The sequence below is a fragment of the Centropristis striata genome, chromosome 13 (genome assembly GCF_030273125.1).
Source record: "Centropristis striata isolate RG_2023a ecotype Rhode Island chromosome 13, C.striata_1.0, whole genome shotgun sequence".
Taxonomy (NCBI): Eukaryota; Metazoa; Chordata; class Actinopteri; order Perciformes; family Serranidae; genus Centropristis; species Centropristis striata.
Window position 1 is genome coordinate 13,167,492 of NC_081529.1, and position 24,943 is coordinate 13,192,434.

The 24,943-nt window shown below is 36.7% G+C and overlaps 1 long non-coding RNA gene across 1 annotated transcript; it reads left to right on the forward strand.

Moving 5' to 3' along the window:
• Positions 1 to 899: 899 nt before the first annotated feature.
• LOC131982822 (uncharacterized) lies at positions 900 to 1,528 on the forward strand. The gene is made up of 4 exons (XR_009395424.1): positions 900 to 950; positions 1,056 to 1,100; positions 1,243 to 1,316; positions 1,436 to 1,528. It is a non-coding gene; the product is annotated as an uncharacterized LOC131982822 (long non-coding RNA).
• Positions 1,529 to 24,943: the final 23,415 nt, after the last annotated feature.

Genomic DNA, 24,943 nt, shown 5'->3' on the forward strand with positions numbered 1-24,943 from the left:
AGGGCACAATACAAAGTCTTTTCCTATACAGTTTTACCTGGTCAACAGATATATGGAGAAGACTCCAAAAGCTGATGATGAGTTGAAACTGTTACAGGCAGGGATGGGTCGGAGGACCATCAGTGTAACGGAAGACGCTGATCATTTATGGGTAAGTTGTGTAACACGTTTAATTGCAGTGGTCACTCACCCACATATTGAAATGTGAATAATCTTCCTTGATAGAAATGATGATGCCATTAAAGCTTAGTATATAACCTCTGACAGATAGAGTGATAATAAAAGTTATGTAATTAAGGAATGTGCATTATACACAGGCTTCTCTTTAACAAAAGATTTACATTATATAAATTGTACACAGTTGTCCAGAAAACTGGAGGAGACCTTCAGCAAAATGGCCACTTTGAAAGGGGCTTGGCTGTTGTACAAGGCTGTTGGTAAGATATTCAAGCTTTCTGGCTTTATTTACTGTATTATGTATGTTGTCCAATGGCAAATTTGATTGACTTCAGGTTGTGTACATACATTAAACAAATTTTCCTGTAGGTGGATCTGGTCAGAGAAAGCTGTGCATTGTGCCACCTGAGGCAGAGGGCTACACCGGTCCCTACCTTAATACAGTTGCGCGTGGGACATCGGCACTGTACATTGTACCGGTCCAAGGAAGTCTAGACACGACCCCTCTTCCCTACTCTGCAAGGGAGTTTGAAAGAATGCCGAAAGCAACATGCCACACGTGTTCAGTAAACATGCCAGTGCAGTTACTGGCTGCACATGTGGCATGTTGCTCAGAGGTCACCAACAAACAGGCAAGAATATTTTACTCACAATGATAGATAAGTAAATTAGACTTACTTTTGTCCTCTGGCTAATTTGTTTCTTTGTTCCTTCTACAGACTACGGAAAACAGTCATACCATCCAGGAAAACGATATTGACATGTCTCTGACGGTAAGTCTGTGAAAGATGCAAATATAAAGTCAGTTATGTTTGCTGTTACTCACATTTACACGTTTACACTCTAACACATTTTTGCCATTAATCTTACATGTAAAGGACTCCACAGATCTTCCATCGCCTTCCAATGTTCCTAATGTGAAAGTAAGAACAAACTGTCCAATATTGTTTTAATTAAGTTATTCATTAACAAATGTTTGGTGTTTACAGTATGTAACCATTGCCCTCAGGCAATTTTGTGTGAATACAGTATTAATATATTTACTAATGCTGTGGTACATTCTAGACAGCCTGTCCTATTTGTCAGGAGTTGTATCCAAACGAATATGTTGAGGTTCACGCCAGCTCCTGTGGTGAAAGGTATTTCTCCGTTTTTCCCATGAATTTTCTAAAGCAAAATTTCAAATGTTGGACAGTTCTTTTTGTATCTGTATCTCAGATCTCAGTATGACTAAACCTTGTCACATGTGTTCCTACAGAGCTTCCAAGGCCATCAATTTAGTGTCAGACGATGAGGACACCGATGGGACAGACACACACCCAAAACGACGCAGACACCAGGAGAGTAAAAGGTAGGTACCTCAAAAAAACCCTTCTAAAAGTTCAAGTAATTGTTAATTGTTAATAAACTGTTGAATGATGCGAATCCTGCAGAGTTAAATCATGCAGACAACATCAGTCACATACTCTCCTCATCTGATTAGGGTGGGATATTTAAACCCCCGGCTTACCTGTTCATGACTACTACTACTCTGCTGTCACTGCCACTCTGCTGCTGCGATCACTGCGGCTCTGTTGCCACTACTGCTCCTGCTCATTGCAGCTGCTCTGGCTTCCCATGAGGTGTTTTAATCTCAACACCTCCCCAGTAGCTCTGTTTCTAAAATTCCCTACTGCTATTCATTCCCTACAATCATTGTGATCATTTTTCAGGAAATTAATAACTTGAGACAGAGCCACATGCCAAACCTGCTTCAGCCATGCTAGAATTATTTATGCTCTGCTTCAGCTATGCAAAATGTTTAAATGTTTTCTATGATATTCTAATTTATTGAGATGCACCTGTATGTTAGACACAGTCTTTGTTTTTATTTTCCATTAGTACCAATATTTGTCTCCCTTTTAGAAGAGCGGAAGATTTTGAGTTGGATGAGACCACGTGTGCCATGAGCCAGGACAATGGAGTACAGCAGTCCAAAAGGTAAATATTTTGTTGAAAGATGTACATTTATTCATCCTACGAGGACCATCATTCTAGTTTGAGTTTTTGTATTCAACATTAGTAGTTTACATCCATTACTGTATGTGTTTCATTTGGCAGTGTTGATGATGTATTGGATACCATTTCTCAAAGAGTGGACACCGAGAAATGGTTCAACATCCAAATATCTTGACAAAATATTCTGGAAAGAGGCCTTCTGCAGTGGCAGAGGCAAAAGAAAAGTTCACCCTCTGCCACTCTGAAAGTGACTTTCTTTGGAGAGGCAGGGGTGGATACAGGTGCTCTGTGCAAGGAATTCCTCACAGGTAAAATGAAAACAAATGTAAACATAACAACATAATAAACATACATAAATACTATAAAGTGTGTGAAAAATCAGTCCACTGAAACATTTTAGATTTCAGCTTATTATGTATGTAATACTATGGTAAAACTGCACAATAAGACAGGACACAGACCATGACAGCTAACCCAAAATTCATTCATTCATTTTTACATTTTTACCTGTATTCTACTTACCAAAGGATCTGTTTTTCCATAATTTAAATAGAAAAACTGAATATAACCCCATCAATTTAGAGTAGTGGCAATCTTCTAAACAATCCAAATTATATGGCGACACAGACATGGTCAGACAATTTTACATTTATATTTGAACATGATTCATTCTACTTTTTTATTATTTCATGCATTGCACTATACCAGCATTTTCCACTCTACTCCATTTCTGTGGAACTTCCAATTACACTGTTTTGGTCTTAAATAATTGGCCAGTATATCAGTTTGGTGCTGTCACACATTAAAAGACCACAATATCATAATAAAATACTACTTGACCATGAAGGCCCTTGAGCAGCACAGTAAATGCTGTTTGTATTTATGTGTGCAGAAATGGTGGCAGGAATTGAGTTGCGCTTCTTTGAGGGACCAAAGAATCACAAGAGTCCCCGATACTCGCTGACAGATTTTGAGAGTGGCCTCTACAGGTGTGTTTATTTCTATGCACTTATTGTTTTGTTTAATGTTTTCTAACATAAGTAATACATTAATAATCTATTTGTGTAAATAGGACCGTTGGAGAGATTTTGGCTGTTAGTTTGGCACAGCCAAAATCCCCAGCCCCAGCCTTTTTCAGCCCATGGACTTACAGTTACCTCTGTAGTGGGCAGATGAACCCAGCGGATCTCAACAGTGATGCAGTAGCTAATGTCCACTTGCGTGAGTTAATTGATCAGGTATGACCTCCACATGATGGAAATGCTGGGTTAATGAAAAAAGTATTCCTTGTCAAATTATATCAGAATCAGACTCAGAAATACTTTAATAATCCCAGGGTAAATATAACTATATATAACTATATATATATATATATATACAGTCATGGACGAAAATATTGGTACACACATGTATATTTCCTTTAAGTGCATTGGAACAACACAAAAAAGTGGAAGAAAAAAACAAATTTGACATAATTTTTTGGTATTAAAAGCACTGGAGAAGAACATGACTCTCACAGTGCTCGCCGGCTTGTCCAGATGATATTTTCATGTGTTTACCTGTAATATGGTACAGAGATGTTCTCCTTGAATAATTTATCATTTGTATAATTATAATTTTTTTCCAGGTCAGGATGTCGACTGAACAGTCAATTCATGACCTAACGGATGAAATCATAAACTGTGGATACACTGGACCTGTCACAGTTGAAAAGAAGGAGTCCATTATTCGTTATGCTAGGATGTGTATTACTGTTTTTGTAATAAAATGCATGGGTAAGGTTTTGCAGGATTTCCCCCCCTTACTTCTCTTGTAGGGCCATCACACTGCATTCAGTGCTCAAGTTACAGCCTATCTTACAACAACTGATGGAAGGCCTGCAGCTGTATGGCCTTCTTTCACTTATCAGGCAATATCAAGAAATCTGCCGGCCCCTGTTTGTTCCAGGAGAAGATGCTAAGGTGATTATGATGTGACCATTTATTATTCTTAACAAGAAACTGTTACCTGCTATGGTATTTAACAATGAAAGGGGTGATCTAATTTACATCTGGATTTTATGTCATCATAGGTCAACGCAGAATTTGTAATGTCAGTCATTCGGCCTCAAATGAGTGAGAAAGGGACAACCAGGCATCATGTTGAGCTGGACATTCTCAACTTTGTTCAGGACTTCCTTTATGAAGTTGAAGGTATGTAGATTTTTATTTCTTGCAAATCTGATTTCAGAAAATGTCAAATATGAGTGTTTGGTGACAAAAGATTGAAGTTTATGACTGATTTTGGTCTTAAGAAAATAGCCAGGTCTCACCTGTAGCTACACTGATGTTAAATATGTTACGGTTTTATTTTCCCTGACAAATCTTGATCGTTATAGGTTTTAAAATCAGAGGCCAGCTCTTTCTTTTATTTTTTGAGCAAGGCCATAATCAGGAAGCATACATATATAAAAAAAATAGACAAAGATCAATCATCTTCATTCTATGTGAAAGGACTTGCTGGTAATAAAACAACTCCAAATACCATCTGTAAGTACTGTATTTAGATGAGAGTTCATACACACGTTTTCTGATCAGCTGTGCCTTAGTGGCTCAAAGTATCGCTGTCTAGTTCACTAAATTCAGGAACCGCACTGCAGTAACGTAAAAATAAATTGTCTCATAACACTTTTTTAAAAATGTATTTATTTTCTTCATAGCTGATGATAAAGATGATGAAGATGACAAAGATGAGCCGAAGATCACACCTGCAGGACTTTTGCAGTGGATCACGGGCCAAGGACACATTCCACTTCTTCCCTCAGAGAAGAAGGATTTCGCAGTAACAGTCAAGTTCAATCACGACTGCAATGCTAGTTTTGGGTACCACCAGGTCTGTTACCCTGTGGTTTCAGCATGTGCCAAGACTATTGAACTACCAGTTACGCACATGAGGTCCTATGGCCAGTTCAGAGATGTGTTGAAGGAGGCTTTCCTTCTTGGCCAAGAATTCAGCAACATTTAATCTGCTTTCAAGGTTAAAATGCAACATAAACATACTACAGTTGCTACTATTTTTCAGTTTTGGTAATCTGTTCTGATTAAAGAAACACAGTAGTACTTTATTTGTGTTTAAAGATTATTTTTTATAGGGAACAACAAATAAACTAAACACAAATACAAATACACAAATAAACTAAACACAAATACAAATACACAAATAAACTAAACACAAATACAAATACACAAACTAAACACAAATAAACTAAACATATAACATATAACAACACAACATATAACTATAACATATCACTATGATGGTTAAGTTTGTGTCCGCAATCGTTTTATATGTTCATAGCAGACAATGTATAGCTGTTCATCAGTAAAATTTGGGTCAGTAGGATCAATTAAAGTTTGGAGTTCATCCATCTCCTCCTCTGTCAAAGGGCACTCGTATTCAGGCACAACAACTCCAGTTTCAGAGTCATTGCCATTGTAGTCAACCGCAGCCTCCCAATCAATGTCTGGCTCTTGAAGGTCCGATAAATGTATCAAAACAAAGTATTTCAGTTTACATAAGATCATTACATATGTGGTTATGTTATTTATTGTACATTCAAGGTATCTTTGCCTATTAAACGTGCATTCAGTCCTTGTGTTTTGGGTGTTTTTTTTCCCAGAAACGTACTGTAGAGAAAATACTTACTGCAAGGTTCTCAGAATGGACATTGCTGTTTAGCATCTGTCCAGTTTCCCACATCTGTATCGGACTCTGGTTTCCCGCAGTGCGGAGTGGATGGTGGTTCCAGCCTTCAGTGAAGATCTCCAAGTCTTTTTTGAGTCTTTGAAGAAATGCGTAATGGACACAGAATATGTCGTCCGTACATGAGATGTCCAGGAGGCCATTTTCTTCAAGAGAGTGTAGAAGGTTGTAATATTTTGATGATACAGAGATCCACACATCTCGCCACAACCGCTCTATCCTATGGAGGGTCACAACAACAACAAAAAAATTGCATTTCCATGAAGGAATGGAACCAAGATATTGTGTTAATATGTGAAAGACGAGTGATTGTACCTTTGATTGTGGACACTTTTTCCCGAGATGAAACTTCCCCGATCGTTGCCACGGACAGTGAACATAAACCGGGCAATGTCCACATTCTCCACTCCCTGGTCAGCTCGTACTCTGAAATCACAGTTATGGAGGAATTAACAGAACGATTGATTTTTCTTTGTAAGGCTTTTAAGGTTTTGTAACCTATTACACTACACTACTACTAAGTATTGTCAATATTGATAAATGTGCCCAATAATCTAATTTTGTGTTGATGTCTTTAAAGTCCCCTGAAGAATGTCTGTGAAGTGTGTCTGTATGGAGAAATGGCATAAAATATGTTCCATCTTTTCACTTTTCATCAACTTTTATAGGAAAACACTCAATGCTGTTATTCTGGCAAAGGACATGTACACAGTATTCTATGTAAATTTGACAATATATGTTGCTTTGTAATAATCTGAATCACACTACCTTGAGGGTAAACCATGCTGCTGAGTGGCCTCCAGGAAGAAGTGAAATGCTGTTGAAGCACAGTTGTTTGTCGCTGCATTCAAGTACAGTATCTACAAAAGTCAAATCAAATGTAAACCAGTTAAAAGGCATGTTATGTTAAAGGTCAAAGTCCAGGTCAAGTTAAATGTTTGACCTGGGGGTGGCACTGGTACTAGATTCAAGATTCAAGATCCAAGATTTCTTTGTCATTTCACAGCACTGTAAAACGAAATTACGAGCAAATTAAAAACCCCACAGAATAAATTAAATAAGATAATAATAATAAATAGATAAATGAATAAGTCTGATAAGTTTGAGAATTAATGGGATTAGTTTGATTCTGATTTCAGTCATCTGAAGGCAGTGGGGTAGAAGCTATTTTGAAACCTCACAGTCTTGGTCAGCAGACTGCAGTACCTCCTGCCAGAGGGGAGAAGGGAGAACAGACTGTGGCCGGGGTGGGTGGGGTTTTTGATGATGTCTTTAGCTTTAGATATTAATCTTCTGTGGGCCAACTCCTGAATTGTAGGAAGAGGGAGAGGTGTACCTATAGTCCATCCAGCCAACCTCACCACTCTCCTCAGCGCCTTTCTCTCCGCAGCGCTGCAGCTTTTAAACCAGAGAGAGATGTTGCTGGTCAGAACAGTCTCTATGGTGCCCCTGTAGAAAGTGGTGAGGATGGATGGATGGACCGAGGTGGGCCCTCTTCAACCGCCACAGGAAGTGCCGACGCTGGTGTGCCTTTTTGACAAGTACTGTACTTGTACTAGTACTCTAAAGGCACTATTATAACCTCAAAAAATAAAATGTTGAAACAAACCACAGAATATTCTAATACACGTATATTCTAATGTCATTTTCTGGATGGTAATGGTTAATCAAAGCTTCTAAGTGTTACAGACTACACAATGTTTATCAAGACACAGGTCTATGCTAGTATAGCCAGTAGAGGAAATCTGATAACAGTCAAGTTACCTTTCTGGAAAAACCATCGATTCCTCCAAATATGACAATGTTGTATCTGGGAAGCAAACATATGACTTAGACTTTACTGTCATTTAGGATTTGTGTCTGTTCAGCACCTCATGGAGTGGGTGGGAGTCACTGTCCAAGATAGCCCACACCTTAGACAGCATCCTCCTTTCCAACACCACAGTCAGCGAGTCAATCTGCACCCCCACAACATCACCGGCCTTACGGACAAGTCTATTAATCCTGTTGGCGTTGGCTACCTTCAAACCACTGCCCCAGCACACAACAGTAAAGAAGATAGCGCTGGCCACCACCAACTCATAGAACATCCTCAGCGTCATCCCACAGATGTTAAAGGATGTGCAGTGCAAAAGTACTAAGAAAAACAATTAATACAATAAAAATATGCTATGTATTTCATTATGTAAAATGAAATACCACATCACCTTTACCTCCATGACTGATAGTGATTGTACAAATGAGAACTGGTTGTCAATTGACTTGCCAGGTTAAATTTAAAAAATAAAATCTTCACTACAAACCTGATCAACTTGTGATTTGTGTCCACATGTACCAGGGACAAGGGCCCTGGTACAGAGTAGACTCTGCGTACAGCCAAGACTTGACAGTCTTAAGATGATGCCCATGGAATCAACTCTGTGCATGCAGGCTGCAACTCGTCTCCACTGAACTCTGTGTCCCAGAGATTCCAATCTGCCTTTCACCATCCTGTAGCCTGCATTTGGTAAGTCATTCTTGATGGAAGAAACCAAATTGTCAAGTTCAGCATCAGTGATGGGACTATACATTTCCCTGACAGAGAGCTCATTCTCTTTCATTCGGCGATATATTGTCCTTCTTGACACACCCATCAGTGTGGCTATGCAAGGCACAGGAAGGTGGAGATCAAGCATTTCCTTTAAACGCCGTTCGTCAACCAAAATTTTGGGCCGTCCTTGGGTGCCTGTGATCTCCACTGTGACACATGGGGCTGGATGTTCCAGTTGTGCTCTCACAAGTTCAAAGAGTTCCTGCAAAGCCTGGGTGATAGCAGTTGGTACTTGTATGTGGTTGGATAGGGCCTGCAGAAGATACAGCTCCTGGCGACAAACAAATTCCAAGTAATCCAAATTTAGTGGGGTTGCGGTGAATGCCAATTGTATTTTATCCAGAAGTCTCTCCAGAAGTTGATGTCTCAGCTGTTAAGAAAACATAGTATAGTTAATGAAGTGTCAAGATCAATGTATCTCTTGTGATACACATACAACCAGTCAACAGAAGTCAGTCAATCATGCAAATTAAATCTTTTAAATATTTTTTCTTTCTATTTTTTAAAAACGTTTTATTTATTTATTAAAAAGTTGTATATGTAAATATAGAATGTATGCAGCACAAGAGTAGACCCACCTGAACCCGCTTCTGTATGCTTACTTCATATCAGGACTGCAGGATTATCATGTGGGCCTAATTGTTGATGTTATAATTGCAAGTATAATTTCAATTTAGTAGAACTATAATTAATGACAGAATATCAATGGAATTAATTAATAGGATTTTAATATGATTTAAAAGAACAGATTTACGTGAACAATCCAGATTAAAGTAAATTAAGGGTTGACCAGACGTCCCAGTTTATCTGGCACAGCCCCATCATGAGTGTGTCAGGGTTGTAGTTAGGGGACGCCGTCTGCCCACTTTTAACTGCAATTTTGCTGTCAAGGGGGGCTTGCGGTGAGTTTGTTATCTCTTCCTGAGAAGGACACACTCTCTCGGCGTTTCACCCACTTAGGTTACAAACGTATTATTATTATCTTCAGCATGCAGGGTATAAACAAAATCTCTGTCTCGTCACTCAGGTGGTGTCACACTCAAAAATGTCCGTGTGAAAACCGAAGCTAAACAAGGGTTCCCAACAAAAGTTCCTATTGTTACAACTTATGTGAAACTCATAAACATACCTCCCACTAAAAAAAATCCTACTACCCCACTGGTCCCGGCATAAAATCAAATGATATATAAATGAAATCTGAGAGATAGGCTAACTGTGTGACTTACTTGCTCAGCCATGATAGCCCCATGAAAATGTTTTTTTTTCCCTCAGGAAACTGCCAGGTCTCCTCCACTGTGATCAGACCACTATAACAGAAGGTTATGAGAATGTTATGTATTGGGTCAGCAATTTTTCGTAGCAACTTTAAACGTAGCCACTGCTGTTATAGGCTAGCACTGTATATCTGTCTGAATATTAAGGCGATAATAACAACAATCCTCACTGTTTCTAGGTGCTGGCCCAGACAGGGCATATATATATGTATATATATATATATATATATATATATATATATATATATATATACCTCTGGTGGTACCCGCCATGACAATTTTGAATATGCGTGTGTGTTTTTGTGTATACAGTATGGTCTTTCCAACTCATGTATATGAAAATGTAATTGTAATAATTTTCTCGAACACCATACGTGATAATTCTCTCCAAGACTTTCTAGTATAACAAATACATATGTTATCAACATATTGTCACTATGAACACCAATATTCTTATACACTTATATACTTCTTAAGAGCATACCTGATAACCTCCCTGAGGTGGTTAGCAACACCATTGTACAAAACTCTATGTCACAGTAGTAGGTTGATGTGTCATATGCTATGCACTACAAAGTCAGGAAAGCAGTGTCATGAAAGAATTTAAGTTATTAGCTATCTGGATTTATACTCCAGTCATTAATGTACAATGTAAAAAAGGACTAAAGATCTCATACTATCCCAGTGGGCACTTGTATTGATTGATTTGTGTCAGTGAGGGTGTCAGATGACTTATTTGATGCCAATATTTACAAGTTGTAACTTTGGTAAAACCTAACTCAAGATATCCAAATAATTTCTTATTATGTGTTTATGTGTAATGTACATTTTTCCTCCTCTTCCTCTCTGCTTCCTCCTGCAGCCTCCTCTCTGTTTCCACTTCCTCCTGCAACCTCCTCTTCATCTCCACTTCCTCCTGCATCCTCCTCTTCATCTCTGCTTCCTCCTGCAGCCTCCTCTCTGTTTCCACTTCCTCCTGCATCCTCCTCTTCATCTCCACTTCCTCCTGCATCCTCCTCCTCATCTCTGCTTCCTCCTGCATCCTCCTCTTCATCTCTGCTTCCTCCTGCAGCCTCCTCTCTGTCTCCACTTCCTCCTGCATCCTCCTCTTCATCTCCACTTCCTCCTGCATCCTCGTCTTCATCTCTGCTTCCTCCTGCATCCTCCTCTTCATCTCTGCTTCCTCCTGCAGCCTCCTCTCTGTTTCCACTTCCTCCTCCATCTTCCTCTTCATCTCCACTTCCTCCTGCATCCTCCTCCTCATCTCTGCTTCCTCCTGCATCCTCCTCTTCATCTCTGCTTCCTCCTGCAGCCTCCTCTCTGTTTCCACTTCCTCCTGCATCCTCCTCTTCATCTCCACTTCCTCCTGCATCCTCGTCTTCATCTCTGCTTCCTCCTGCAGCCTCCCCTCTGTCTCCACTTCCTCCTGCATCCTCCTCTTCATCTCTGCTGCCTCCTGCATCCTCATCTTCATTTCTGCTTCCTCCTGCAGCCTCCCCTCTGTCTCAACTTCCTCCTGCATCCTCCTCTTCATCTCTACTTCCTCCTGCAGCCTCCTCTCTGTCTCCACTTCCTCCTGCATCCTCCTCTTCACCTCTTCTTCCTCCTGCAGCCTCCTCTCTGTCTCCACTTCCTCCTGCAGCCTCCTCTTCATCTCTGATTCTTCCTGCAGCCTCCTCTTCATCTCTGTTTCCTCCTCCATCTTTCTCTACATCTCCACTTCCTGCACCTCCCTCAATTTCTACCTCAGATGTCCCAACAAAAAAACGGATAATGAAAGGTTAGATTTACGTTATGGTACTGTAAATTTGAAAAATAGACAGGAATGCATAAAACACCGCTCTCAGAAAGTGTTTCAATATGAAGAGATTGTTGACAGGAGAGTTGTAAATGTAAGTCATTTAGCCTTTTCCTGTGTGGTTTTGTTTGCTTCTTTTGACTTCCCGGTTTTGAACTGTGCCTGCCTGACTATCCATAAGCTTTTGTACTTGGTTGATCTACACTAATTCAGACAAGAGTCTGCATTTGGCTCCAACTCCTCCTGTTCCTGACAAATAGAAACATACGTGATACTACCTGGTCTTGCTGCCTTCCTGATGTTTAAGTCCTCCTGACATCATGCTCAGAAAGAGTGATAGATGGTCAGGTGCTGCCTCCCATCCAGTAACATCTGCTTCAGCTAGATTTGCTTGCTAGCCACTAATGGCATCAAAGCATGTATAAATGAGCCTGAGCTCACTTGCACTCTATGCTGACGGTACAAGTATTGTAGTGGTTGTTACGTTTTTGTAAACTACTTGTATAATACATTGAGCTATTCCATAGTACACAAATGTTTAACAGCACCTTTATGTATGCAACTTGTGTGTCTTTCTGAATTAATTGTCTGTTTAATCATGTCTTTCAGGGCAAAGAAGAAGTGAAAGTGAAGTGTTGAAGTGTTGAAGCCCTGTCAACATGGTAGGTAGTAACAATTGTGTTGGACGGGAAACCCTCTCTCTCTCTCTTTTATATGTCACAACCTAAGTTATCCTGTTAACCTATATTGTGTCTGTGTGTGTGTGTTGCTGTTGTTGTTGTTGTTGTTGTTTTCTTTTCCTGACAGTGGCAAAGTGTTGGATGACACATGGGAACCTGCCAAAGGTTATAGTAAGAATTGTCAACTGACCCCCTCGACCCCGGCGTGGATTCTGTTGTTGTTTTTTTCCTACAAACTTATTTATACAAAGTTCATTATATTGTTCAAAATAAAATATTCAATACACATTTCAGTCAGTGTCAGTCTCTGTTTCACTCTATAACTGTAGCTTAAGTACATAAAACATCCAGTGTATCATTTGAAAAATTGTGACTTTTTTCTTTCTATTTTTCTGGTTTGTTTGCACATGGTTATTGTTGTGTTCATATTGCATATGTAACATTATTATTATTATTATTATTAGATATAAAAGATACCATTTGATTGAGGGTTTTACTGTCATGATTTCAAAAGAAATGCCATTACACACATACACAATAGGATCAAAATAGGAGAATTAGATATTTGGTGTTCTTAGGGTGGTAAAACATAATTTAAGAAGTCTGTTGAACAAATATTGATCCTAGAAAAAGTAAAGAGGAACATAGAGATGAGATAATCTGAATAGTAATAGTAGCATGATGATGGAGGCTTGAATGGATTATTTACTCTCAGTCGATAGGTTCATATCTATGACAATAATTTGATTTGTGTTTGCGCTTTAACAGGTTGGTTTAGGCCTGGCAATACAGCAAATATTTACAACCCCCTTTTTTCTAGAAGAAGAATGTTTATCTTTTTTGGTATGAAGCTATCTGGCAACATGACACAGGCTTTCAACCTCATCTTCCTGTTCTTTTTGTGGCTATGGTACAGATTCAATGTGATGCATGTGCAGGTTACATTTGGGGAATGGCAGTTTGTTGTGGATTGATTTGGCATGTTCAACTACTGATAGCCCAAAGTCTCTCTCATGTATAACATGATAAAGCCCAATTTTATGGAATTTTCTATCCTTTTGGGTACACTGGGGAGAGGTAACATGTTAGCGCTGTACATGTTAAAAATTCTGCTCAATATGAATTTCATTGCTTTATAAAATGCAGTAAATTATATGGTTTTACAGCTGTTAGTGTTAAGAATATATGTTATGAAAAGACTATGTTAATGTGGAGTTACCAATTTATTTTAATCAAACTGTTTTTGCCAGAAGCAGTCATGTTTTAACACTGTAAGACCCAAATATCATTTTGACTCTTTTCTTGTGATTTCAACTCATTTCAAGAAGGAAACATGCATTTTGACTGATATTCAATCCCTGTAGTGATTTATTGATTCATCATCATTAGTATGAATGATTGGCTTGAATTGTTCTTCTCTCGCCGAAATAAGGCTGTTTTTGCCACAAGCAGTCATGTTTTAACACTGTAAGACCCAAATATCATTTTGACTCTTTTCTTGTGATTTCAACTCATTAAAAGCAGGAAACATGCATTTTGACTGATATTCAATCCCTCTAGTGATTTATTGATTCATCATCATTAGTTTGAATGATTGGCTTGAATTGTTCTTCTCTCGCCGAAATAAGGCTGTTTTTGCCACAAGCAGTCATGTTTTAACACTCTAAGACCCAAATATCATTTTGACTCTTTTCTTGTGATTTCAACTCATTTCAAGAAGGAAACATGCATTTTGACTGATATTCAATCCCTGTAGTGATTTATTGATTCATCATCATTAGTATGAATGATTGGCTTGAATTGTTCTTCTCTCGCCGAAATAAGGCTGTTTTTGCCAGAAGCAGTCATGTTTTAACACTGTAAGACCCAAATATCATTTTGACTCTTTTCTTGTGATTTCAACTCATTAAAAGCAGGAAACATGCATTTTGACTGATATTCAATCCCTGTAGTGATTTATTGATTCATCATCATTAGTTTGAATGATTGGCTTGAATTGTTCTTCTCTCGCCGAAATAAGGCTGTTTTTGCCAAAAGCAGTCATGTTTTAACACTGTAAGACCCAAATATCATTTTGACTCTTTTCTTGTGATTTCAACTCATTTCAAGCAGGAAACATGCATTTTGACTGATATTCAATCCCTGTAGTGATTTATTGATTCATCATCATTAGTTTGAATGATTGACTTGAATTGTTCTTCTCTCGCCGAAATAAGGCTGTTTTTGCCAGAAGCAGTCATGTTTTAGCACTGTAAGACCCAAATATCATTTTGACTGTTTTCTTGTGATTTCAACTCATTAAAAGCAGGAAACATGCATTTTGACTGATATTCAATCCCTGTAGTGATTTATTGATTCATCATCATTAGTATGAATGATTGGCTTGAATTGTTCTTCTCTCGCCGAAATAAGGCTGTTTTTGCCAGAAACAGTCATGTTTTAACACTGTAAGACCCAAATATCATTTTGACTCTTTTCTTGTGATTTCAACTCATTAAAAGCAGGAAAAATGCATTTTGACTGATATTCAATCCCTGTAGTGATTTATTGATTCATCATCATTAGTTTGAATGATTGGCTTGAATTGTTCTTCTCTCGCCGAAATAAGGCTGTTTTTGCCAGAAGCAGTCATGTTTTAACACTCTAAGACCCAAATATCATTTTGACTCTTTTCTTGTGATTTCAACTCATTAAAAGCAGGAAAAATGCATTTTGACTGATATTCAATCCCTGTAGTGATTTATTGATTCATCATCATTAGTTTGAATGATTGACTTGAATTGTTCTTCTCTCGCCGAAATAAGGCTGTTTTTGCCACAAGCAGTCATGTTTTAACACTGTAAGACCCAAATATCATTTTGACTCTTTTCTTGTGATTTCTACTCATTTCAAGCATGAAACACGCATTTTGACTGATATTCAATCCCTGTAGTGATTTATTGATTCATCATCATTAGTTTGAATGATTGACTTGAATTGTTCTTCTCTCGCCGAAATAAGGCTGTTTTTGCCAGAAGCAGTCATGTTTTAACACTGTAAGACCCAAATATCATTTTGACTATTTTCTTGTGATTTCAACTCATTTCAAGCAGGAAACACGCATTTTGACTGATATTCAATCCCTGTAGTGATTTATTGATTCATCATCATTAGTTTGAATGATTGACTTGAATTGTTCTTCTCTCGCCGAAATAAGGCTGTTTTTGCCAGAAGCAGTCATGTTTTAACAATGTAAGACCCAAATATCATTTTGACTTTTTTCTTGTGATTTCAACTCATTAAAAGCAGGAAACATGCATTTTGACTAATATTCAATCCCTGTAGTGATTTATTGATTCATCATCATTAGTTTGAATGATTGACTTGAATTGTTCTTCTCTCGCCGAAATAAGGCTGTTTTTGCCACAAGCAGTCATGTTTTAACACTGTAAGACCCAAATATCATTTTGACTATTTTCTTGTGATTTCAACTCATTTCAAGCAGGAAACATGCATTTTGACTGATATTCAATCCCTGTAGTAAATTATTGATTCATCATCATTAGTTTGAATGATTGACTTGAATTGTTCTTCTCTCGCCGAAATAAGGCTGTTTTTGCCAGAAGCAGTCATGTTTTAACACTGTAAGACCCAAATATCATTTTGACTGTTTTCTTGTGATTTCAACTCATTAAAAGCAGGAAACATGCATTTTGACTGATATTCAATCCCTGTAGTGATTTATTGATTCATCATCATTAGTTTGAATGATTGACTTGAATTGTTCTTCTCTCGCCGAAATAAGGCTGTTTTTGCCAGAAGCAGTCATGTTTTAACACTGTAAGACCCAAATATCATTTTGACTATTTTCTTGTGATTTCAACTCATTTCAAGCAGGAAACACGCATTTTGACTGATATTCAATCCCGGTAGTGATTTATTGATTCATCATCATTAGTTTGAATGATTGACTTGAATTGTTCTTCTCTCGCCGAAATAAGGCTGTTTTTGCCAGAAGCAGTCATGTTTTAACACTGTAAGACCCAAATATCATTTTGACTGTTTTCTTGTGATTTCAACTCATTAAAAGCAGGAAACATGCATTTTGACTGATATTCAATCCCTGTAGTGATTTATTGATTCATCATCATTAGTTTGAATGATTGACTTGAATTGTTCTTCTCTCGCCGAAATAAGGCTGTTTTTGCCAGAAGCAGTCATGTTTTAACACTGTAAGACCCAAATATCATTTTGACTATTTTCTTGTGATTTCAACTCATTTCAAGCAGGAAACATGCATTTTGACTGATATTCAATCCCTGTAGTGAATTATTGATTCATCATCATTAGTTTGAATGATTGACTTGAATTGTTCTTCTCTCGCCGAAATAAGGCTGTTTTTGCCAGAAGCAGTCATGTTTTAACACTGTAAGACCCAAATATCATTTTAACTATTTTCTTGTGATTTCAACTCATTTCAAGCAGGAAACACGCATTTTGACTGATATTCAATCCCTGTAGTGATTTATTGATTCATCATGATTAGTTTCAATGATTGACTTGAATTGTTCTTCTCTCGCCGAAATAAGGCTGTTTTTGCCAGAAGCAGTCATGTTTTAGCACTGTAAGACCCAAATATCATTTTGACTCTTTTCTTGTGATTTCAACTCATTAAAAGCAGGAAAAATGCATTTTGACTGATATTCAATCCCTGTAGTGATTTATTGATTCATCATCATTAGTTTGAATGATTGACTTGAATTGTTCTTCTCTCGCCGAAATAAGGCTGTTTTTGCCACAAGCAGTCATGTTTTAACACTGTAAGACCCAAATATCATTTTGACTCTTTTCTTGTGATTTCTACTCATTTCAAGCATGAAACACGCATTTTGACTGATATTCAATCCCTGTAGTGATTTATTGATTCATCATCATTAGTTTGAATGATTGACTTGAATTGTTCTTCTCTCGCCGAAATAAGGCTGTTTTTGCCAGAAGCAGTCATGTTTTAACACTGTAAGACGCAAATATCATTTTGACTATTTTCTTGTGATTTCAACTCATTAAAAACAGGAAACATGCATTTTGACTGATAATCAATCCCTGTAGTGATTTATTGATTCATCATCATTACTTTGAATGATTGACTTGAATTGTTCTTCTCTCGCCGAAATAAGGCTGTTTTTGCCACAAGCAGTCATGTTTTAACACTGTAAGACCCAAATATCATTTTGACTGTTTTCTTGTGATTTCAACTCATTAAAAGCAGGAAACGTGCATTTTGACTGATATTCAATCCCTGTAGTGATTTATTGATTCATCATCATTAGTTTGAATGATTGACTTGAATTGTTCTTCTCTCGCCGAAATAAGGCTGTTTTTGCCAGAAGCAGTCATGTTTTAACACTGTAAGACCCAAATATCATTTTGACTATTTTCTTGTGATTTCAACTCATTTCAAGCATGAAACACGCATTTTGACTGATATTCAATCCCTGTAGTGATTTATTGATTCATCATCATTAGTTTGAATGATTGACTTGAATTGTTCTTCTCTCGCCGAAATAAGGCTGTTTTTGCCACAAGCAGTCATGTTTTAACACTGAAAGACCCAAATATCATTTTGACTGTTTTCTTGTGATTTCAACTCATTTCAAGCAGGAAACATGCATTTTGACTGATATTCAATCCCTGTAGTAAATTATTGATTCATCATCATTAGTTTGAATGATTGACTTGAATTGTTCTTCTCTCGCCGAAATAAGGCTGTTTTTGCCAGAAGCAGTCATGTTTTAACACTGTAAGACCCAAATATCATTTTGACTGTTTTCTTGTGATTTCAACTCATTAAAAGCAGGAAACATGCATTTTGACTGATATTCAATCCCTGTAGTGATTTATTGATTCATCATCATTAGTTTGAATGATTGACTTGAATTATTCTTCTCTCGCCGAAATAAGGCTGTTTTTGCCAGAAGCAGTCATGTTTTAACACTGTAAGACCCAAATATCATTTTGACTATTTTCTTGTGATTTCAACTCATTTCAAGCAGGAAACATGCATTTTGACTGATATTCAATCCCTGTAGTGAATTATTGATTCATCATCATTAGTTTGAATGATTGACTTGAATTGTTCTTCTCTCGCCGAAATAAGGCTGTTTTTGCCAGAAGCAGTCATGTTTTAACACTGTAAGACCCAAATATCATTTTGACTATTTTCTTGTGATTTCAACTCATTTCAAGCAGGAAACACGCATTTTGACTGATATTAAATCCCTGTAGTGATTTATTGATTCATCATCATTAGTTTGAATGATTGACTTGAATTGTTCTTCTCTCGCCGAAATAATGCTGTTTTTGCCACAAGCAGTCATGTTTTAACACTGTAAGACCCAAATATCATTTTGACTGTTTTCTTGTGATTTCAAATCATTGAAAGCAGGAAACGTGCATTTTGACTGATATTCAATCCCTGTAGTGATTTATTGATTCATCATCATTAGTTTGAATGATTGACTTGAATTGTTCTTCTCTTGCCGAAATAAGGCTGTTTTTGCCAGAAGCAGTCATGTTTTAACACTGTAAGACCCAAATATCATTTTGACTATTTTCTTGTGATTTCAGCTCATTTCAAGCAGGAAACACGCATTTTGACTGATATTCAATCCCTGTAGTGATTTATTGATTCATCATCATTAGTTTGAATGATTGACTTGAATAGTTCTTCTCTCGCCGAAATAAGGCTGTTTTTGCCAGAAGCAGTCATGTTTTAACACTGTAAGACCCAAATATCATTTTGACTATTTTCTTGTGATTTCAACTCATTTCAAGCAGGAAACACGCATTTTGACTGATATTCACTCCCTGTAGTGATTTATTGATTCATCATCATTACTTTGAATGATTGACTTGAATAGTTCTTCTCTCGCCGAAATAAGGCTGTTTTTGCCACAAGCAGTCATGTTTTAAAACTGTAAGACCCAAATATCATTTTGACTGTTTTCTTGTGATTTCAACTCATTAAAAGCAGGAAACGTGCATTTTGACTGATATTCAATCCCTGTAGTGATTTATTGATTCATCATCATTAGTTTGAATGATTGACTTGAATTGTTCTTCTCTCGCCGAAATAAGGCTGTTTTTGCCAGAAGCAGTCATGTTTTAACACTGTAAGACCCAAATATCATTTTGACTATTTTCTTGTGATTTCAACTCATTAAAAGCAGGAAACATGCATTTTGACTGATATTCAATCCCTGTAGTGATTTATTGATTCATCATCATTAGTTTGAATGATTGACTTGAATTGTTCTTCTCTCGCCGAAATAAGGCTGTTTTTGCCACAAGCAGTCATGTTTTAACACTGTAAGACCCAAATATCATTTTGACTATTTTCTTGTGATTTCAACTCATTTCAAGCAGGAAACACGCATTTTGACTGATATTAAATCCCTGTAGTGATTTATTGATTCATCATCATTAGTTTGAATGATTGACTTGAATTGTTCTTCTCTCGCCGAAATAAGGCTGTTTTTGCCACAAGCAGTCATGTTTTAACACTGTAAGACCCAAATATCATTTTGACTGTTTTCTTGTGATTTCAACTCATTAAAAGCAGGAAACGTGCATTTTGACTGATATTCAATCCCTGTAGTGATTTATTGATTCATCATCATTAGTTTGAATGATTGACTTGAATTGTTCTTCTCTCGCCGAAATAAGGCTGTTTTTGCCAGAAGCAGTCATGTTTTAACACTGTAAGACCCAAATATCATTTTGACTGTTTTCTTGTGATTTCAACTCATTTCAAGCAGGAAACACGCATTTTGACTGATATTCAATCCCTGTAGTGATTTATTGATTCATCATCATTAGTTTGAATGATTGACTTGAATTGTTCTTCTCTCGCCGAAATAAGGCTGTTTTTGCCAGAAGCAGTCATGTTTTAACACTGTAAGACCCAAATATCATTTTGACTGTTTTCTTGTGATTTCAACTCATTGAAAGCAGGAAACGTGCATTTTGACTGATATTCAATCCCTGTAGTGATTTATTGATTCATCATCATTAGTTTGAATGATTGACTTGAATTGTTCTTCTCTCGCCGAAATAAGGCTGTTTTTGCCAGAAGCAGTCATGTTTTAACACTGTAAGACCCAAATATCATTTTGACTATTTTCTTGTGATTTCAGCTCATTTCAAGCAGGAAACACGCATTTTGACTGATATTCAATCCCTGTAGTGATTTATTGATTCATCATCATTAGTTTGAATGATTGACTTGAATTGTTCTTCTCTCGCCGAAATAAGGCTGTTTTTGCCAGAAGCAGTCATGTTTTAACACTGTAAGACCCAAATATCATTTTGACTGTTTTCTTGTGATTTCAACTCATTTCAAGCAGGAAACACGCATTTTGACTGATATTCAATCCCTGTAGTGATTTATTGATTCATCATCATTAGTTTGAATGATTGACTTGAATTGTTCTTCTCTCGCCGAAATAAGGCTGTTTTTGCCACAAGCAGTCATGTTTTAACACTGTAAGACCCAAATATCATTTTGACTGTTTTCTTGTGATTTCAACTCATTAAAAGCAGGAAACGTGCATTTTGACTGATATTCAATCCCTGTAGTGATTTATTGATTCATCATCATTAGTTTGAATGATTGACTTGAATTGTTCTTCTCTCGCCGAAATAATGCTGTTTTTGCCACAAGCAGTCATGTTTTAACACTGTAAGACCCAAATATCATTTTGACTGTTTTCTTGTGATTTCAAATCATTGAAAGCAGGAAACGTGCATTTTGACTGATATTCAATCCCTGTAGTGATTTATTGATTCATCATCATTAGTTTGAATGATTGACTTGAATAGTTCTTCTCTCGCCGAAATAAGGCTGTTTTTGCCAGAAGCAGTCATGTTTTAACACTGTAAGACCCAAATATCATTTTGACTATTTTCTTGTGATTTCAACTCATTTCAAGCAGGAAACACGCATTTTGACTGATATTCAATCCCTCTAGTGATTTATTGATTCATGATCATTAGTTTGAATGATTGACTTGAATTGTTCTTCTCTCGCCGAAATAAGGCTGTTTTTGCCACAAGCAGTCATGTTTTAACACTGTAAGACCCAAATATCATTTTGACTGTTTTCTTGTGATTTCAACTCATTAAAAACAGGAAACATGTATTTTGACTGATATTCAATCCCTGTAGTGATTTATTGATTCATCATCATTACTTTGAATGATTGACTTGAATTGTTCTTCTCTCGCCGAAATAAGGCTGTTTTTGCCAGAAGCAGTCATGTTTTAACACTGTAAGACCCAAATATCATTTTGACTCTTTTCTTGTGATTTCAACTCATTTCAAGCATGAAACACGCATTTTGACTGATATTCAATCCCTGTAGTGATTTATTGATTCATCATCATTAGTTTGAATGATTGACTTGAATTGTTCTTCTCTCGCTGAAATAAGGCTGTTTTTGCCAGAAGCAGTCATGTTTTAACACTGTAAGACCCAAATATCATTTTGACTATTTTCTTGTGATTTCAACTCATTAAAAGCAGGAAACGTGCATTTTGACTGATATTCAATCCCTGTAGTGATTTATTGATTCATCATCATTAGTTTGAATGATTGACTTGAATTGTTCTTCTCTCGCCGAAATAAGGCTGTTTTTGCCAGAAGCAGTCATGTTTTAACACTGTAAGACCCAAATATCATTTTGACTGTTTTCTTGTGATTTCAACTCATTGAAAGCAGGAAACGTGCATTTTGACTGATATTCAATCCCTGTAGTGATTTATTGATTCATCATCATTAGTTTGAATGATTGACTTGAATTGTTCTTCTCTCGCCGAAATAAGGCTGTTTTTGCCAGAAGCAGTCATGTTTTAACACTGTAAGACCCAAATATCATTTTGACTATTTTCTTGTGATTTCAGCTCATTTCAAGCAGGAAACACGCATTTTGACTGATATTCAATCCCTGTAGTGATTTATTGATTCATCATCATTAGTTTGAATGATTGACTTGAATTGTTCTTCTCTCGCCGAAATAAGGCTGTTTTTGCCAGAAGCAGTCATGTTTTAACACTGTAAGACCCAAATATCATTTTGACTGTTTTCTTGTGATTTCAACTCATTTCAAGCAGGAAACACGCATTTTGACTGATATTCAATCCCTGTAGTGATTTATTGATTCATCATCATTAGTTTGAATGATTGACTTGAATTGTTCTTCTCTCGCCGAAATAAGGCTGTTTTTGCCAGAAGCAGTCATGTTTTAACACTGTAAGACCCAAATATCATTTTGACTATTTTCTTGTGATTTCAGCTCATTTCAAGCAGGAAACATGCATTTTGACTGATATTCAATCCCCGTAGTGATTTATTGATTCATCATCATTACTTTGAATGATTGACTTGAATTGTTCTTCTCTCGCCGAAATAAGGCTGTTTTTGCCAGAAGCAGTCATGTTTTAACACTGTAAGACCCAAATATCATTTTGACTATTTTCTTGTGATTTCAACTCATTAAAAGCAGGAAACATGCATTTTGACTGATATTCAATCCCTGTAGTGATTTATTGATTCATCATCATTAGTTTGAATGATTGACTTGAATTGTTCTTCTCTCGCCGAAATAAGGCTGTTTTTGCCACAAGCAGTCATGTTTTAACACTGTAAGACCCAAATATCATTTTGACTATTTTCTTGTGATTTCAACTCATTTCAAGCAGGAAACATGCATTTTGACTGATATTCAATCCCTGTAGTAAATTATTGATTCATCATCATTAGTTTGAATCATTGACTTGAATTGTTCTTCTCTCGCCGAAATAAGGCTGTTTTTGCCAGAAGCAGTCATGTTTTAACACTGTAAGACCCAAATATCATTTTGACTATTTTCTTGTGATTTCAACTCATTTCAAGCAGGAAACACGCATTTTGACTGATATTCAATCCCTGTAGTGATTTATTGATTCATCATCATTAGTTTGAATGATTGACTTGAATTGTTCTTCTCTCGCCGAAATAAGGCTGTTTTTGCCACAAGCAGTCATGTTTTAACACTGTAAGACCCAAATATCATTTTGACTGTTTTCTTGTGATTTCAACTCATTAAAAGCAGGAAACGTGCATTTTGACTGATATTCAATCCCTGTAGTGATTTATTGATTCATCATCATTAGTTTGAATGATTGACTTGAATTGTTCTTCTCTCGCCGAAATAATGCTGTTTTTGCCACAAGCAGTCATGTTTTAACACTGTAAGACCCAAATATCATTTTGACTGTTTTCTTGTGATTTCAAATCATTGAAAGCAGGAAACGTGCATTTTGACTGATATTCAATCCCTGTAGTGATTTATTGATTCATCATCATTAGTTTGAATGATTGACTTGAATTGTTCTTCTCTTGCCGAAATAAGGCTGTTTTTGCCAGAAGCAGTCATGTTTTAACACTGTAAGACCCAAATATCATTTTGACTATTTTCTTGTGATTTCAGCTCATTTCAAGCAGGAAACACGCATTTTGATTGATATTCAATCCCTGTAGTGATTTATTGATTCATCATCATTAGTTTGAATGATTGACTTGAATAGTTCTTCTCTCGCCGAAATAAGGCTGTTTTTGCCAGAAGCAGTCATGTTTTAACACTGTAAGACCCAAATATCATTTTGACTATTTTCTTGTGATTTCAACTCATTTCAAGCAGGAAACACGCATTTTGACTGATATTCAATCCCTCTAGTGATTTATTGATTCATGATCATTAGTTTGAATGATTGACTTGAATTGTTCTTCTCTCGCCGAAATAAGGCTGTTTTTGCCACAAGCAGTCATGTTTTAACACTGTAAGACCCAAATATCATTTTGACTCTTTTCTTGTGATTTCAACTCATTTCAAGCAGGAAACACGCATTTTGACTGATATTCAATCCCTGTAGTGATTTATTGATTCATCATCATTACTTTGAATGATTGACTTGAATTGTTCTTCTCTCGCCGAAATAAGGCTGTTTTTGCCAGAAGCAGTCATGTTTTAACACTGTAAGACACCCAAATATCATTTTGACTCTTTTCTTGTGATTTCAACTCATTTCAAGCATGAAACACGCATTTTGACTGATATTCAATCCCTGTAGTGATTTATTGATTCATCATCATTAGTTTGAATGATTGACTTGAATTGTTCTTCTCTCGCTGAAATAAGGCTGTTTTTGCCAGAAGCAGTCATGTTTTAACACTGTAAGACCCAAATATCATTTTGACTATTTTCTTGTGATTTCAACTCATTAAAAGCAGGAAACGTGCATTTTGACTGATATTCAATCCCTGTAGTGATTTATTGATTCATCATCATTAGTTTGAATGATTGACTTGAATTGTTCTTCTCTCGCCGAAATAAGGCTGTTTTTGCCAGAAGCAGTCATGTTTTAACACTGTAAGACCCAAATATCATTTTGACTGTTTTCTTGTGATTTCAACTCATTGAAAGCAGGAAACGTGCATTTTGACTGATATTCAATCCCTGTAGTGATTTATTGATTCATCATGATTAGTTTGAATGATTGACTTGAATTGTTCTTCTCTCGCCGAAATAAGGCTGTTTTTGCCAGAAGCAGTCATGTTTTAACACTGTAAGACCCAAATATCATTTTGACTGTTTTCTTGTGATTTCAAC